Genomic DNA, 16,158 nt, shown 5'->3' on the forward strand with positions numbered 1-16,158 from the left:
AGCACGTGCACTCAGGCCCTTTTATTAGCCGGGTCACGTCACTCGTGACACCGGTGGTGAATGGGTGTGGGGTGTGTGTGTGTCCACTCCCATAGGGGAGTGGCTACTAAACCAGTGCCTGTGAAGACACTAGAACGTGTCTCGCAGGACACAACAGCTGCCCTGCGTTTCTGCCGTTCAGCACTTCTGGCCTGTTCTCTTCTGCCCGTTCGCGTGGCATAGCCCTCACAGGTTCCCAGCAACGTCGATTCCTTGAGCCCATGATCCCATGAGCGCAGTGGTAATTATTGGAGCAGCCTCCTCATTCAACAGTCTCCAACAGGAGTCGGCCAGTATGCCCAGTTCTTTTCCGTAGGGCCGTGTCTTCAATGGCGCTCAGTAGTGTTGGGCCTGTCTCCGATTGCCTGCCTTTCCCCAGTACCGCACACCGCGATAGTTGTGCTCCAGCGTTTGGCAACTCCAGCCCCTCCCAGACCTGGGAGTGCAGCGTACCCATGTCTTCTCTCCTCTGTCTGGCAGTCCCTCACGGAAGGCATGCCGATTTGCCCAGCATGGCCACGCAGAACAACGGCATGAAATCTGTTTGGGTTGAGTGTCAGTACTAGTCTCTCCATGTCGTCATTCATGGCTCGTTGCTTCCAATTGGCCCCGCACAGCCCAGCCACCGGGGCGCTAACTGAGTTCTGTGGCCATGTTTCTTTCGCATGAGTCCGACCCCGCTCACTGGCTGATAAATTACGGATTATGGGGGATTGACAGAGGAGCGTTAGATAGATGTGTCTGCCATCATGACTCCCTTGGCCACACACCCCAACATTTGGCAACTATTCCAATATTTAATACACATTTATAGGACCTGTATCAAATAATTAAATAGGTCAATTGATACAGAAAACACAGTTCAGATTTAAGGCAGCAAATGCAGCTGGAAGCTTATTAGAGGCCCATAGCGGCAAAACACATCAAAACGTCAAATGTCCAGAAGGAAAATGAAAGTACCAAGTGAAATAGATGTGGTACTTGCATTTACATTTTGTGATAGAAGCATCATTTCAAGTGATATGTTTGTAATAACATAGCACTACTCTAAGATATAAGGGTATCCTTAATGTCTACTCAACTATATGAAGTGTACCGTTTGTGTCATGAACGTTAACAGTGTGTATACTTTTCGACAATTATAATGGTGGATTGATACTCCTGTACTATATTGTTGAGGTCACTTTCCTCTTCAATCGAACTCCATAACTTGCATAAATATGTCTGAAGTCATGTTGCATCCCATTTATGGTCACTAAAAGTTCTGAAAATCAACAAGCTGCACTTCTCAGATCCATAATTACATAGCGTATTACAAAATTCAACTATGTCTGCCCAACAGTGAAAAGAAAGTGATAATTAGAGTAATGCACCGTAGATGGGTCAACATATATCTCTCTTCATCCTTCAGATTGAATAGTTGAGCAATATTGCTGTACTCCCCAGTAGCGGTCCGTGGATGGAGTGACGGTGGGGCAGTGAGGCGGGGCGGGGGAGGGGCAGGGTGGTGAAATGTAAACACCGGAATATGGATGAACGGAGGTAAGTACACATTTAAATAAGTAAAATGAATTTCGTGGCGCGCGCTGCATCGCATTTTGTGATGCAACGCGCGCAAAGGAATTCATTTTATTTATTTAAATGTGTACTTACCTCCGTTCATCCATATTCCCATGTTTACATTTCACCACCCTGCCCCTCCCCGCCCCGCCTCACTGCCCCACCGTCACTCCCTCCAGGGACCGCTACTGGTACTCCCACATTTTAAGGTGGAAAAACTATTACAGCTTACCACCAGCACAAACTGCTGCTAACTCTCAAACATAAATGCAGTAAATGGATTGACTGATAGGTAATTTCACATTGGTGTGTGTGTTTGGCAAACAAAAAGTTCATATGTAATAAACTACTTTCCTATTGCAGTGACCATATTGGGGTGTTTCGTCCAGACCTAAATGCCTCTCAAATATTAGGACTCCGACATATGAAACGTAATTTATGATTCCAGTGAAAATAATTAGCTGTTAAAAATAAGACAAGCCTTATTCGATTTGCGTGCAATGTTTAGCTCCATAAACATTGATAATGAATAAAAATAGGAGGATTATAAAACGATGAAATAATTTATACTTATTTTGAAAATATAAAAAGACTATTCATGCATCGCAGTTTTCAATTATATTCAGAACTAGCACACTGGTAAAACACCGGTACAATTGTTTGTCGGATAATAAATAATCTTTGAAAAACAACATGTGAGTCATGATCACAATCCACAGACATAATTTATGATAACTAAAGATGAATCAGAAGGGAAAAACAAACAGAATCAGCCTGCATAAAACATCAGTAAGAAACTCGATGCTGTGCTCAATACATGCCTGTTCTAGGCAAACAAAGGACTAAGCTGGCTCTTCAATATTATTTTCCAAGCGTTTCAACACACAGTTAATATAACAAGCATTTGCAATGCAATCCGTCTCACCTTCGGGACCTTATATTGTTTTGTATTGTATTGTAATTGCATTTATATACCGCTTACTACCCCTGACGAGGCGTCAAAGCGCTTTTTCAGCGAGTAGCATGCTACTCCGGAACCCATAAAGGATTAGTGTTGAATTAGTATAGTGAAATATGAAAGTAATTTAAGTGGTGGATAGGTTAGTCAGTTATTTGGATTGAGAAGGATAGCAGAGGGATAGAAGAGGGAAAAAGGTTTCTACTGTTCTTTAACATGGAGGGAAAGTAGGAACCAAACTGTGTGACACACCAGGTATGCGAACACATGGAGAGAAATATTGCCTTTCAATGGGAAATGGTATAGTCCAAAGCTCTGTTTTTTTTTTTGATAAGCACATTTTTATTTTTGCAAATAAACAAACAAAAATACATGGACAACCGTCCAAACAAACTGGCATCAAAAGACATTGGATACATTCAGTGATCATCAGCAGCACAACCCCCCCGCCCCCTCCCCAACCACGTCACTCCCCCCTCCCGCATTGACACCCTTAAATTATACCCCCCAGCCACTTCCCCCACACTCTGCGAAACTTCTTGGGGCAGCCCCGCGCCGAGTACATCGTGCGTTCCTGCGTCGCGCACCAGTCCACCCCCCTCCTCCACGCAGCACATAGGGGGGGTCAGACCGCTTCCAGGCGGCAGCAATATCTCGCTTCGCTACCACTAAAGCAGTATTGAGGAAAAATTTCTCATGACGGGAACCGTCCAGACCATCCGTTATCCCCAGCAGAGCCATTCGGGGGTCACGGGGAACCTCCCACCCCAGTATTTCAGTGAGTTCAGCCTCAATCCCGCCCCAATAGGGTCCCTGGCGCGGGCAGGTCCACACCATGTGGAAGAAGTCCGCCGGGTTCGTCCCGCATCGCGCGCATGAAGCGTCTGGGGAGAGACCCGCACGGTGAAGGCGCTCCGGGGTCAGATAGGCAGTGTGCAAATAGTACAGTTGGATGAGCCGCAATTTGGCCGAGGAGGTGATCAACCGAGGTGCCATAAGGGCGTCCCTCCAGTCGGCCTCATCCAGTGGCCCCACCCAGGCTTCCCAGCGCGCCTTCGTGACCTCGCAGTCCGTTGGGGTGTTGTTGACCAGGGCCCGATAAATGCGGGAGATACCCCCCCTACCCAGAAACCCCAACATCACCTGCGCTTCCGGCGGGCTGTGGTCAGGGATCCGTGTATCCAGTGTGACATGGGACCGAACCGCGTGGCGCAGCTGAAGATATTTGTAAAACTGTGAGGGGCACAACGAGAAGCGAGCCTGAAGCTCCTGGAAGGAGCACATCCGACTCCCCCGCCACAAATCGCCTAAGCAGGAGATCCCAAGGAGGTCCCACGCTCGAAAGCCCTCCAGGCCTGTAACCTCCCGCAGCCAGGTGCCATGCCAGAGTGGCGTAACACGGGTCAGTTTCCCCGACCACCGGGTATGCCGTAGAGCCGCACGCCAGGCCATAAAGGGGGCCCGGAAGCGATCGCGGAAGCCGCGCCCCGTAGAGCATGTTTTGAATGGAGGAGAACCCCAGTATCTGTACCTCCAGCCTGTAGGCAGGGTCGCCCCAGCCGCCCGAGAACCAATCATGGACCACCAGGAGCCGAGTCGCAAGGTAGTATAAGTAGAGGTCGGTCATACTCATACCTCCGTCATGTGATGGAATCCGGCAAAGGCCGAGGGCCAGACGGGCCCTACCGCCACCCCATAGGAACTTGGTCGCCATACTGTCCAAGTCCCGGAACCACGGACGAGGGAAAGAGCAGGGCGTGTTTTGCAGCATGTACAAGAATTTGGGAAGGATCATCATCTTATAGAGGGCAATCCTCCCCAACGGATTTAATGGGAGCGAGTGCCATCTCGCCAGGTCAGATCTGGCCTTGTTGACCACAGGAGCTACCTTAAGGGCCCAGCAGAGCTCCGGTAGAAGGGTGCTCTGTTTTTAATATAAAATCAGGGCCTTTGGTGGTCATATCACTGAAAATACAAGATTTGAAAAAAATATAATTGTCTAGGGGTCGCTCGTGGAAGACAATTTCCATGGACTGGAATCTAGAGAATGCTAAAGTGATTCTGGTATTTTACTAACCTCTGCTGGTCATTTTCTATCAAGAAAGTTAAATAGAGGTAGTTGCCAGAAAAATAAAAAAGAGAAAGTGCCTCAGCAGAAAGCATTTCTAGTATTTTACTGACCTCTACTGGTCGATTTCTATCAAGACAGTTAAATAGAGGCAGTTGAACAGAAAAAAAAGTCCCTAAGTGGAAGCAGACAAGTCCTATGGCTGATCTACGGAGGCCACAAAGTACATACACATAGAAGTATTTAATAAAGTATATACAAGAGGTCTTGAATGCACGACCTAAAAATCATGTGACTGAGAAACATCGCTCAATTGATTTAAGTATATTGGTGAATTTATAGTTCAATACACATTAATTCTGATTATTAACAAAGTTTGGTGGACAATGAGCCATTTACACAAAAGCAATATGCTAAATATTTATTTTCTATTTTAGCTGCTTTGTTCCTATCCTGATCAGAAGTACTATAGCTCCTCATCCTCACACAACAACTTGATGGTGACTTCAAGAGTTCATGACCTGGGTCTCCTCCTCTTATCACTTTACACTCCTTCCCTTCGTGACATCATCACGTCCTTCTGCGGCTCCCATCCTCTGTAAGCAGATGATACTGAGATCCTTTTATAATTTCCAACTTCTACTCCATGCCTCCAGATGCAGACCATTGTTGGATGGCCCAATAACCATGGTAGAAGGTGAGACAAAGCCTGTATGTTCAGAACTCTTACTAGTAACACATTACACCTTTATACATTTACAGTATAAACACAATACAAATAAAAAAATATAAAAAGCACAATACTAAACACCACACTAATTCATTTATTAAATAGTAAAATGATCTGATAATCTCACAAAAAGAAAAGCGATAATTTGTGAAATTTCCAGGCAAGAGTTAAAGCACATGTAAGCACAACTAAAACCAGGGTGAGGGTCAATAGCTAAATATTGTTCGATGTCCTTGAAAAGTTCTACTGATTGAAGAGCGTTGTTGTTAATGAAAAATAAAATAATCTAAGGTTCAAAATGCTCTTATTCAGCTGACACGCCAGCTGAGTGCTAGACCCCAGCACAAAACAGATCACAGAGAGCAACAATATTGATCAAAATTAAAGCTGGTATTAAGGGGTGTTTCTGCCTCACCAAGTGTACGCTATGTCAAATACACTGCTGGCTGTTGCTTCCCTGTTGGACAGGGTGTCTGCAGAAGAGGAGGCACACAAGTTTGCCTCAGCTTTGTCCCAGCTTGAAGACTGTGGGCAACATGTTTGCTTTACACCCTGGCAACACATGGATTCTTGCTGATCATCAAACAAAGGAAGTGTGTTATCTTTTTCGGCAAGCACTCATCCTCCATCTTGCACAATGTCATTGTTATACAAATGTAAATGTTTGTTGAAAAGGTGGGCTTGACCCCAACGGTAGGGCTATCATAATGTTTGAAAAGCATTTTTACTGATTTCCATGTACTCAAATGTTCACAAAGGGCTATGTGAGTAATTGCTGCAGGTGATGTTCATAAACATTTTATTTAAAAATGAAAAGACAGTGGTCCCCATCAACCTTGTGTCTGAGCTAACTTTACATGAGGAGACCAGAAGAGAACTCCCATGGGTGCAGTTAGGTACCCCAAAAGCAAAAAACAGCTGCCACCAGTCACAGCTTAAATGGAAGTGGTCAAGGTCTTAACTTCTTGAGAGCATATGTAGGGGTACCAATGGAGAATATCCCTCTCTCAGGGCACACCGAAGGTGCCACTGATAGATACCAAATCTAAAGTTTGTGGAGTCTCCAGGAAAACGAAAAATGCAGTGAAACTGTGTTAGACCCGACACCCTTGGGTGGTAGTCCTTCAAAGCTTTTGCCTTCTCCCCTCCTGTTTTGCTGAAAGTGTTTTGTTGGCTTTAGGATTCTGCATGTTTTACCACTACTAACCAGTGCTAAAGTGCTTGTGGTCTCTCTATTAAGCATGGTAAAATTGGGTTATGCCCAATTGGGACATTAGATTTACTTATAAGTCCCTAGTAAAGTGGACTATAAAGTAAATGGTACTAGCGAGTCTGCAGCACATTTTGTGTCACCCACTTAAGTAGCCTTTAAAACATGTCTCTGGCCTGCCACTGAAGCCTGTGTGTGTAGTTTTAAACTGCAATTTCAACCTGCCAAAATAAAACTTTTGCCAGGCCTAGAACCTTCTTTCTTAATGCATATGTCACCTCTAGGGTAGGCCCTCAACAGTCCAAAGGGCAGGGTGCATTGTATTTAAAAAGTTGGTCATGTGCTTTCAAGTTTAAAAAGTCCTAGTAGTGAAAACATTTCAAATGTGTTTTTCACAATTGCTAGGCATACCTGTCCCAAGGATAACATTGGGTTAACTTATTACATGTATTAATTGATTCCTTTTGTTTGGAAGCAAGTAGGAATATCATTTTTAGTATTTGAGGAATTGTAATTCAATTATTTTTTTAATGATAAAGTCAGATTTTAAGTCACAATTCTAAAAATGGCTTTTTTAGAAAGTTGCTGCGCAAACAAACGTTGGACGGGATGCTGAACAAATCAAACATTTGCCCCCAACCATGTCGTGTAGTTTCCGCTAATCAGTAGGAACTGTGTGTTTGCTGATGACAAACTTAGGAGGTGACAGACTGATCCCATGCACCCCACAGGACATGTTGCCCCTTGGACCAGCTAGCTCACAGTGCCTCCGTTAGCCCCCCCCTAAACTCAGACAGGGAGCAAACAGTTTTGGTAACTACAGAACATAACAACCCTTTACCCTCAGGAAACGTGGTGACACCCCTACAATGTTTTGCTCAGTCACTCGTGCTCTCTTTCTCTCTGAGAAATATACAAAGAATACCCAAAGGGACGTTTTTCGATATTTATAGAACAAAAGTCATTTTTGTATAGAAATATGGGCTGGATTGATTAATAGACAGAAGCAGACAAAACTTACAATGAGTGTCAAAACAGTGAATAAAAAAATTGTTCCACTATCTTGTTGAGATGACTTATATGTGCATACATATACAGTATTATAAGAATCTAGCATACTCGTACTATGTAAACCCTTACCTACCTGTCTATGGTGCTAATGTAACGTCTACCAAGAAGCCCCTTTCTGGATTATCTAGACCCTTTACCTGGTGCTGCAGCACTTTTCACCCTAAGTGGAATGGGTATGCCCAGACGTGGGTTGCTTGCTCGGTGTCCAACTGGATTCAAGATAGCCTGGCTGAGGGGTGATACACCAAAACCGGTACCCAGGATGCTTATTTCTGGTCCAGGGAGGACCTGGCTTGGCGGTTCGGGCTGGACTGTTCCCCTTAGGCGCAGGATCAAGACTGATTTACATATGGCTGGGTCCAAACTGGTGTGGTGTGCTGAGCAAACAACCAATGGATTTAACCCATATCTCTTGACTGAGGGTGAATGTTTGATTTATTTAGCATTCTATCCATTTGTTACCGCAGCATTTTTAGAAAGTTGGCATTTTCTTTTTTTAATTAAAACTCTTACCAAGGTGGCATTTTCTTGTCCTAACCATTTGGTGCCTGCAGTCTGTTTCATGGGTCAAATGACTAGGTGTTGTTGGCACTTGGCCTTAGTGTATTTCTCTCAGACAGCCATACCATAGAGGGCCTGTGTGTTAGTAGGATGGGCCTGCAAAAGCAGAACGGGGGCTGAGCTGTTCACAATCCTACTTGCACTTTAAAAACACTACCTCAACTCACAAACAAAGAACCTCACACTAGCCTATTATGACTGCAGACAGACTAAAACCAGAACAGGGATGCAGGAAATTCCAAATCCCTCGGTGGGAGGAAAAGTCCAGAAGTTCCTCCAATTTCAAATCTAGCACCAGGTATAAAAATGGGACCGACCCTCAAAACCACTCTTCAGTGCACACACTGGACCTGTGTACAGTTCAGAAGAAGGGCTGCCTTGCTACCAGAGGACTGCCCTGTTGCCTTGGGCCTGCCTTGTGGTCTGAGAAGGAAGACTGGACCCTCACCCTACTTGAATGACTGCAAGGGCTAGTTAGCTGGCCTCCTGCTATGAGTTACAGGGACAAAACTCCCCAGCTGACCTGCTACACTAGCCCAGAAGTGGACCTGCCTGGGCCCTGCTGAAGTGAGTTCTTGATCCCCAAGAGGTGCCCCCCAGGTCCTGGATCCTTGGTGTGGCATCAGTTGAACTCCTTCTGGAAGAGGAGTAGAAATCCTGAAGTTTTGGGCTCTTCTTGACCATGAACTTGTCTGTGCTACAGCATCAACCATCTGTCCCTCGAGGCCCCCCACTGCAAACTGATTTATTTTTTAAGGTAATTTTTTCTTTGGAACTAACCTCGTCCCCATATCAAGCCTGTACTCCATTGCGGTCGGTCTTTACTTGGGATTTTTACCTGGTCATGCATGACCAGATAACTTAGAGTGGTGCTTTGTGCTTTTAGGTGCTTTATTTTCCTTAAATATTTAAAATCAGATATCTCCTATCATAGTGATTGGGTTTTTGTCATTTTGGTGTCAAATATTTTATTAAATCTTACTCTTTTTCTAAATTGTTGTGTTGTGTTTTCATTTTATTAAGGATTGTTGCTGTTGCTTGAGTATTGTTTCACCTCCCTCAACCTACAACCGAATTTATCACAAACAGCTAGAGACAAAGGAAATATGGTGGGTCCTTTTTAGGTCGAGCCTACAGCACTTGTCCTGTCAGGTGGTCTGTTGTGGGTGCTTTGTGGGGGTCTGGCTCCTCCTATACTGTGAATTGGATTTTGTGTGCCTCATTCCAGAATCATAGCCTGCAAATGGCTAATTGTTGGTGCATGTCCCACCTTTTTTCCTGAAGGTAACTCCAATGGAGTATTGCCTCGGGAATGAGCAGCGACATGCTTTGGTGGGTGCGGCTTTTGTCATGTCCCACCTTTTTTCCCTCAAGGTAACTCCCATGCAGTGCTTGTTCTGTTTTCCAGAGGCAGTGTAGCTGAGCGATAACTTGGCCAGTGAATGCATCTGTTTATGAAATCTGCCTGTCACAGCTTTCAACATAAAACACACACAATTGATGGACGGAATGCAGAACAAATCAAAACATTTACCCCCAGTCAAGAGATCTGGGTTAAATCCATCATTCTTTTGCTCACCATGCCACCCCAGTTTAGACCTGACCATATGCAAATCAGTCTTGACCCTGTGCCTCAGGGGAACAGTCCAGCCAGAACTGCCAAGCTTTCAACATGGCAAGACCGGCAAAAATAAAATTCTGTCCTGGTTTCTGATGCATTAAATCCTCGCTGCGTGAGTTGCTCCTCCCCCAGTGGCCTCTCCTATGAAAGAGGCAGGGGGAGTGAGCTCCCTCAGCAGTCTGCTAGAGCTAGTGAAACTTTACATTCAATGGAGAACGCTGTCTCCCTTGAAAGACCGTTTGCATTTGTCGGGCGAGTGCATTTGCTAATACTTCCCATATAGAGTGAGTTGACGAGAGGTTCCCAACTACACTTCTCTACCTTCACAACTGAAACTAACAATGCGGGTGTGGCTTTTGCGCCTCTGTTGTGTGTGTACACGAAGATGGTGGGCATAGACTGCCATCAAAAATACTTCACCAAAAACAACTTTTTGTTTCCAGAAAACAAACACCCGCTCTTCGCAAGAGGTGCTGCCACCTCGGCATAACGCGGCAGCATCTGGGCCTTGTGCTGTGGCTCCTTACCCTTGCTGCATTGCTGTGAAACATGGGATCTCTGTTGGCTACGCAGGGACTCTACTTGCCCACAAGGCTGCGTTGCCCTATCTCGGGCACAAAATGGCTCCGCGTTAGGCTGTGCCGTTCTAATCCTGTGCACAATTCGGCATCTTATCTGGTCAGGATATAAAGAATTATGTTTTGGGGTCACTGATCCTCCTTACTGATGCCTAACTTGTGGCGGGCAGGTGAATAGATTTTTTTTGTTTTTAGGTAAGTTTGAGAACAAATCTCTCTGCAGATAGGCATTTGATGAATTCTAAGTGTTATCTGCTAAATGTGGTGCTGTGAATCAGCCTCTCGGCAGAGTGCTGCGCGATCTGGGTGCTGTGCTACCTTATGTTGCATAAAACGTTGCATCACCTGGGCATAGTGCTGTGCCTTCAGCCTTTTATGAAAATTTTCTTCATAGGCCTTTTGTTCCCTGATATTGAAGGGAGCATCTGACATTGTGTCTGTGTGCTTTGATAATGAGCGTGTCGATTAAGTGCAATTCCGCTTCTGTATCAATGGGCTCTGGCCTCCCCTGCACATCTCCTGCATTCTTGACTTTGCACAGGCCACACTTTGATACATTGGACCACTGGAGGTGGGCAGTCAGTACTCGCAGGAGACCTCAACTCTGGCTGGCTCTTGTGCCTTGTATTAAATATTCAACTAATCGTATTATAGCCTGAGATAGATGTAAATACAGAGTGCTCACTCGACCCCCGCCCGTGGCAGAGCCCACACATAAAAAAAATCAGAACGTGGTATTCGGGCCTGTATATGGCCCTACTGACCTCTCCCCTGTACTTCTGCCCTTGGCCAATACATTGAATATTCATGCTGTGCTCTGACCCTGTTGTCACCTTGAGCTCCTGCAAACTACATTGGGGCACTTTTGTTTTATACATACCACGGTGCTTCTCCACCACATCTCTCCTCCTTGCACTGATCATGATCTGCATGAGTTCCTTCTCTTTCAAGTCGGTGTAAGCTCAGTAAGGTTTTCTACCACCCTTGCTGAGGGCAGTGCTTTTACTTCAGTTCACCATCTCTGGCCTGACAGGTGGCAGTGTGGGTCATAGTTGAAGCTGTAGAACAGTGATGGAGTTCTCCTAAAGCTCCTTGAAGTCCTGGTCAAGACACTTGATGGGAATGCTGATAGCCTGAGTTAAAACTACTAATCATTTCTTCAGCCCTTCGTGGGCGAGTGGGAGGCAAACGTATAGACAGGACTTAGTACAGGCTTAAAGACTTTATTGTGTCTGAGCAGGCAGGTACCCCTAATGTAGAGGCTCAGCAAGGGCTGTAGATGTGCTACTCGGCAGGGCTCTGCTAGATAGATGTAGTTATTGTGATGTATTGCTAGGTATGCTTACTGTTGCTATGGACTAAAACTGTTGCACATGGCATACATAGATGTACTGCTAGGTAGGCCTATCGCTGGTGATGGCTTTGCCTAATGGACTTACTGCTGGTGAGAGCTGTTGATCTACTGCCAGACAGGCCCATTGCTTATGCGGCTATACCACATAGACATACTGGCAAAGAGGTTCCAGGTAGATGTATTTTTGATGAATAACCTGCTGGGGAGGGGTACGTTCTACCGGCGAGTTTGCTCTTGAGGTACATTGTTGTTTGTGTATTGAGTTGTTGGCTGTGAGATCAATCCTACACTCCAGGGCAGCCAGTGAGTGTGTGCTTGAGTTCATTGAGGTCTATATGAAGACTGTTGTTTTGAGAGCAGTGCTGTCTCATGGGTATCCAGTGAGTGAGCAATTGAAAATGATTTAGGGAGAGGTATTTGCAGTTAGGCATGTGGTCTGAGCAGCTGTAGGAACACACAGCAACCAAGTTTGATGCAGCTCTGTGGCTGGTCGCATTGTGCTATGGCAGAACGTTTGGGTGAGGTGGAGAGCCTGTGAATTACAGAGATGTTACAGTAAGAGAAGCGGGTGAATCTCTTTTTTTTGGAGAACTCAGGATTAGCGAGGGTATGGTCAACTGGGGCTTGGGATCCTGTTAAATAGCAGGCATCAAGAAAGTATTGTGTGAGAAGCCAGAAAAGCTACCATTAGAAACAGGGGTTTTACTACGGGTATTGTGTGGCATGGGATGGGCCGGCACCGGTGGCCATAACTTTCTGCTGATAGGCGCTCATTGCCAGAGACAGACAACAGTGAAAAGCAACAAACAGCTCATATCTGATGTTATTATGTAAGACTTATGAGGGATTTGCTTGTCATTGGTGTGGGCAAGCACAGAGTTCTGCAATAATGTGTGAGGCCCTCCTTCTCCGTTCCCATCTCTAAGGACTGGTAACTCCCCCTTAAATTGGTGTTGCATTACAGGACAACTACCAGAAAGTTTAGGTGTGCCTGTTGGATCGGACAACAGAAAATAGGAGTAGGCAGCCTTTAACATGCTTTTTGATGGCAGCAACCCATGTCGTTCCAAGCTGGAGACTTAACTGCAGTAAGGCAGCAGGTGAGTGGTAGGTAGCGATGAGCCTCCTAAGGTTTTGCCGTGTTTGGACTCACCACTCCAAGACAAACATCAAGTTCTTCATGCTTGTCTCCATTGTAAACCATGAGGAGTAGGCGCAAACAGCAGTGCCCCTTGCTCTGAGGTAGGCAGCAGCACAGCCCTCTGACTCCGTCCTCCAGGCTCTGCTACTCTGCTGTGAGGTGGGCACAGAGTGGAGCCCACTGGCTGATTGGAAGAGAGGGGGAGGAAGAGCAGAGAGAGTGGGATGGAGGGGCAGGGGAAGAGCCACTCTCTGCAGGGACTGGAGCCAGTTCACAGCCTGGGAAGCAGTGAGCCCACAGACCCAAAGAGCAGACAAAGCAGGCACAGGAAGGGGGAAGGGAGAAGGGAGGGAGAGCAAAGACCAACGTGAGGAGATCCAGCATGGAGGAAGGAGAAGGAGCGATCTAGTTCCTGACTGAGAAACATGGGCAACCTAGCACCACACTAAGTGGGAGAAGGAAACATCCAGCACTGGACTGAGGAAGGGTGGTGAATGTACCCACAGAATAAATAGGAGAAAAGAGGAGCCAGCACTGGGCTCGGCACCAAAGACATGAGCAGCTGAAAGAAAGAAGGAGAGACAGGCATAAAGGAACATTTAAACAAAATGAGTTCTCCAAAACAACACAAAGAATTCAAGCGTAATGACACTGTACTTGACCGGTGCTCCTCAGCCTTTAACAAAAGTAAGGTATCGGCTGCATGAACAAGTTAGGATGCAGCTAAGAAGAGTGCAGGAGTGAACCAATGATAAGCAGCAGTTGGGATTATACTCCATATGATTACAGCAGGTCTTGCGAACAGCGAATGTGCACTACCTAGGCTCAACCTAAAAAGGCCACTTTCATAAAGTTGGCATTTTCCAGTACGAGCCATTTAGTGCCTGCAGGCTGTCTCTTGCTCATAAGACTAGGTGTAGTTGGCAGTTTGTCTTTGTTATTCCTCCCAGTCAGTCGCACATAATAGAGATCTAAGGTGTGCCTGGATGGGCCATCACTCGCAGGATGGGGGGCAGAGATGGACACAGCCTCACTTACACCTGTACAGGCTGTGTCCTGCCTTCACACAAAGGACTGCATACCCCCCTGTAGTTAGTCATTTAGTCTGGAGCCAGAGTAGAGTAGGCTGGAAACCTGAGCACTTAAAAAGGAATTCTCTAGAAGCTTCTCCCACTTCCAAGAAGGCAATATGTGTAAATATTGGACCTCAGACACCAACTCTTCAGCACACTTCTGCACCTGTGGAAGACTTTGCCAGGAAGGACTGCTGTGCTGCTTAAAGGACTGCTACTCTGCTGGGCTGCTGCCCTGAAGGACTTATGTTCTGCTGTGCTGACCTGCTGCCCTCTTGCGTGGATGAGGAGGACTTACCTGTAACTTGTACTCAAGGACCACCAGAGGAAATCCAAGGGCTAGTCTCTTGTAATAGACCTGGAATCTGCAACTGTGAGTCCTATCCTGCCAAGTGGTGCCACCCCAGTCCCGGGACCTTGAAAGTGCTCTGCAGCCCGACTACAGACCCAGCAGAATTAATGCATTTCTTCTGCTGTGCTTCGCAACCCTGATCAGAACCCTCGCAACAGCTCTGCTGCGTCGTACTTTCCCTGTGCTAGGACTTCACATTGCGCTCACAGCCTCATCCAAAACCCCATTCCGCTACGTGTCCTCAAAGGAAGACTTTGCATCGCAAGCCCACTCGTCAACAGCCTCCTCAGTGATGATGCAGGACCTCACATCACAGCCTAACAGCTCCTTGGAACCAGAGCTGTGCAACACATTTCTGACCAGGACTTCATATCACCTCGGCTGCGCCACTCATCCTCCTTACTTTATTACTGCTTGAAGTGCTGCATAAATACCTTACACCTTGCCTGCCTATAATTTGAACCTAACTGCGCTGTGCCAAGCTACCATGGAGCTGTGCGCAGGTTAATTAGGGGTTTGCTTGTAACTTCACCCTGACAAGGATTGTGGTTGCTTCTTGTGTAGGGCTTCACCCTCCTCAACCAGTAACCTAATTTCTTACTTTCTACTTTTAAATATCATGCACCCTTCTCTGTGAGATATGTGGTCTCCCTAGGGGTGACTTCATATTTAACAGGAAGGTTTAGGCCTATTCAAAGAGTTAATTTTGACTGGTTGAGTTGCAGTGTTTAGACTGTCACAGTCAGAATAGAATGGGAAGTCTGGAACCATGTTTAGACTGTAACACAATATGTGCCTCAATCCACTAGTGACATTTAATTTACAAGCTCTGTTGGACCATACACTATAGACTTGTAGGTAAGCTAAGTTTTGCAATCAAGAGTACAGCAAATGTCAACATGTTGTATCGGTCAGAGCACATGCCCTGGGGCTTGGTTATCTGATTCCCAGTGCACAGAGTTAAAAAAACGCAATTTCACAAAGAACGGAGGCGGCCACACAAGAAAGGCATTTTTCTACACCCATCATATTGAACATTTTTATAATCTATTACACTCTTCTTAGCTTCTGCTATTGAGGAAGGGGCTGACTCCAAGTGTGTGCTAATAGTCTAGCCCATCTATGTAGACTTTTCAAATGGGTCAACCGCACCATACATCATAAGCTGCAGAGAAATCAGAAGTGTTAAAGTGATTTGCTTTTCTTCATCCAATATGCAGAGGAAAGCTTCCATACAAGTGTTTTGTGTTGACAAAGTCTAAATGTAGATCATGGAGGATATAATTAGAATCATTGTATTCTTGTTGTTGGTTCACCATTTGTCTTGGAATTTTATGGAGTACGGCACCCTGGAACTTGGCTAATGGTTTAATGGATTTGTAATATTTTTCGTCCAGAGGGCACTAATTACTACATTTTTAAGATCAGAGTCAGATTGCTCAGATATAAAGGTTTATCATGTTTGATGTCAGTCATAAAGAGAGAGAAAAACACTTGAACAGGCTCCAATGCACAGTTGAACCATCAAATTAGAAGCCTTGATTTAACTTGGTCACAAATTGATATATGTTCCGTTTTACCCTCTTTCAAGGAAAAGAGGGAGGCATTGATTGGAAGATTTCATTTAAGGGTATGGTGACAGTGCTTGGTTTAGTGTCATCTAAGTGCAGGTGTTAGAAATTATGGACAAAGCCCTCAGCAGTTTATGGGTGCAAAGAGGCTGGAGGCAATGTGCATGGTGTGGCGAGAGACCACACCCTGTATTCCAAGAATACAGCATGGCTAAATCCTATCTAGATGATGATAATTTGCTATAACATTATGGGTTCTGGAGGCAAAGAA

General features: G+C 45.6%; 1 protein-coding gene and 1 pseudogene across 1 annotated transcript in view; both read left to right on the top strand.

Annotated features, from left to right (window-relative positions):
* KCNIP1 (potassium voltage-gated channel interacting protein 1) overlaps positions 1-16,158 on the top strand; it is a 1,480,000-nt gene that overhangs the window by 426,990 nt on the left and 1,036,852 nt on the right. The gene's annotated exons all lie outside the window — the stretch shown is intronic.
* LOC146810846 (uncharacterized) overlaps positions 12,809-16,158 on the top strand; it is a 41,741-nt pseudogene continuing 38,391 nt past the window's right edge.

Source organism: Triturus cristatus, chromosome 7 (assembly GCF_964204655.1).
Source record: "Triturus cristatus chromosome 7, aTriCri1.1, whole genome shotgun sequence".
NCBI classification, from domain to species: Eukaryota; Metazoa; Chordata; class Amphibia; order Caudata; family Salamandridae; genus Triturus; species Triturus cristatus.